The sequence below is a fragment of the Macrosteles quadrilineatus genome, unplaced genomic scaffold (genome assembly GCF_028750875.1).
Source record: "Macrosteles quadrilineatus isolate MER2022 unplaced genomic scaffold, UCM_ALF_1.0 Scaffold_4__1_contigs__length_99947679, whole genome shotgun sequence".
Taxonomy (NCBI): Eukaryota; Metazoa; Arthropoda; class Insecta; order Hemiptera; family Cicadellidae; genus Macrosteles; species Macrosteles quadrilineatus.
The window spans coordinates 69,974,314-69,977,454 of NW_026542597.1; positions in this window are offsets into that span (position 1 = coordinate 69,974,314).

The following is a 3,141-nucleotide window of genomic DNA, read 5'->3' on the forward strand; positions in this document are numbered from 1 at the left end:
AAGGACCTAATAATTTTATTAGCGTACGGTGATAGTTAACACAGTATGCAGTTTAAAGCAGACTGTTTAACTAATTAAAATATAATTATTGTGAAATAAATTAAAACAAAGCACAAACACAGGTACAGTCATTACTTAATTAACCACTCCCATTTTTTATGTTAAATGAAAAAAATACAGATAACTATGGAATGAGAGCAAATGGCACAAACAAGGCAAAATACCTTATGAGAAGAACAAATTTTTATACTAAATACTCAACTAAAGAGCAAAACTTTTGGACATATGTTTGATCTAGAAAGCTGTACCTTAGTATACATTTATTCTGAGAATTGCCTGCTGTTTAATTATTATTTACTAAAACATAGACCAGGCGTTTGTATATGAATACTCTTTTTTAAAAGTGGTCACTGTTTCCTCCTTTTGCTAAAATCGCCTGTGAAATGCAAAGAGTGATTGAATGGATGCGCTCAGGTGTTTTAGAGGGGTGTAAAATTCGGCTGCGCACCCTGAAAACATCGTTCAGGGTGTTTTGGATTTTAGCCCTTTTATGTCACTTCACATGAGGGGAAATTTGAATATTTGAGTAACGTAAGTGTATTAAATATAGTGCAATTTCAATAAACTTTAACTGAAATTCGATATACTAATATTTGGTTTAAAAAAATCAAAACATTTTCAATATAAATTAATTTTTAAGTTGTATAATACAATAAAAAATATTCTGATTGAGCTACTTTTCAATCGTATGAATCAAATACCAACCCAAGGAATGCAAAAGTATTTTCAACCCTGAGAATTTAAGTGAACAACTCAATACTGTATTTCAAACTGTCGCACATCCTTTTAAAATAACAATTCCTTTGTTCTTTCATAAGGTACGGGATTTGTAATTTGTCATTATTACTTTGTGAATCAAAATTCATATATGAATATTCCGCATATCCCGAGAAGTTTTTAATCACAAGAGCGGACATTGTTGATTCAATCAGAGGAACGGGTGTTTTTAGGTCCGTATGGGTAGTTAAGTAAAATTGAGGTTTTTACACTTTGTTCTTGTATATTAGATTCAATTGAGCAGCATTTCTTTTCTTGTTTTTGTTATGTATTTAAGAACAGATCAAATATACCTAGTTAATTAAGATATGAACTAGGAAATTAAGTGTATTTATTATTTTAAGGTAAAAAATAAATAAAAACCCTCAATTACCACAAAACACCATTATTCTCGATGGGATAACTTCCTAATCTACACTTTTAGCAGACAGATCTTACGTATCTTGGTTGAATAAATAAAGGCTTCATGTTAAAATTATTAATTACTAAAAACATTGTTTAACATAAATATTGAAAAGCACATACATTGAGTAACAGTGTGTATACAATTTCGAACTGTTGAAAAACAACATGGTGACCTCACGAAAATGTTAAGTCATTTTACACGTTTTGAACATGATATAATTTGGTTTCTAACACACACACAAAAATCTACGATGGTAAAACAATAAATAACAGATTGATAAGTCTGATGGTGTAGCAACTTTTCTTATCATTTGCGCCACTGGTAAAACAGATAGTCGTTTAACTAATAACTAATCTATTTACACAACAGTGACAATAATAGCTCCACGCGACCAGTACAATATTAGTCATAACTACACGTACAGTCCACACCAATGACAGTTGTTTAGTTTAGTTTGCCCACTTTAAGCCTAAGTGGGGCAAAGATGTTTGTTCAACGACGCAATGTCAACAATACAAACAGTTCTAATGTTATTCGCGTGGCAAAACGCAATCTGGTTTGTTTGAATGAAAGAACACCACCCTTAAAGAATTGTAGAGTTGGGTGGGTATTTAATGAGCATTCGTCTGTGTATACTATTCTGAACATGAGTTCTATGAATAAAGATATTGTCGTTTATTTATTTTATGGCTTTTCCGTAGCCTTGAAAAATATTGTTTGAACAGTTTTTGAAGACTAGCGGCCATCTTGGATATGCTGCTCTTGGAGCTGCTGGAGAGTTATTTATCATCAAAAAATATTTTTCAAATGCCAACCTAATAAGGTTACATTATGCTTATCAAATATGAATATTTGATGTAATTATCTGATATTTAATTTATAATAATAAATTAAATATCAAGTACGTGGAAGAGAGGGATTAGAAATGTTCTTTGAAGTTTAGAATTGTTTTCCAATTGAGTCCATGATGGCTAGCCACCTTGGATTTGCCCGCCATAAGAGCAATGTTAATTTCGTTAAATTTAAACAGCCGCTGAAGAGTTATTTACCATCTCAAAATATTTTTTACAAATCCCAAAGTGAATTAAAATTTGTAATAGGACACTGTGGGATTAGACATTTTCTATCTATTTTTTTAAATTGTTTTATGAGTGAACGTCTAGGCTCTAAGGACTCTTACAACTACAAAAAGGAAACATCGCATTTTAATAATTAAGATTTTATTTTCATTTTTTGAAATAAAGCATATTAACTGTGTACCCAATCACCTTCACAAATGTTTTCTTTTTATAAATATATTTCTAAAATATACGATGACAAATAGGAATAGAAAAAAAACGTTACACCAAATAAATATGAACCTTTCTCTTTGTAAAATATACGGAAACAATAGAAGCCTCAATTTCACCCAATTACCTGCACGGACCTAAAAACATCTGTTCTGATTAAATCAACAACCGTCCGCTTCTGTGATTAAAAACTTCTCCGAGTATGTGAGATATTCATATCTGAGTATTCGCAAAGGAATAATTGAAATATATTGCGTAGGCCTATCTCGTAGTAATCCACTTGCTAGGGGGGTTCCTGTGTGCATTTTATGTATAGAAAAACACCCTAAGGGATCATGTAGGTACTATGTGGGTTATCATTTTTCACGTGGGTGCCAGCTTGGCAGAGTGGGCATAACCTCAGAATCCGCCATTTTAAAAATGGCGGCGGCATTTATTACATGAAACTCATTAGGAGCTTATATCTCGAAAACGGTAATACATAGCGAGTTACTTTTATAACAATAAATGTTGCTTACACAATAAGGAAAAACTTTTGTATTTACAAAAATGCCCTAAATATAACTATTTAGGAGTGGTTGAGCAATTTATGTTAATTCAACCTATAAA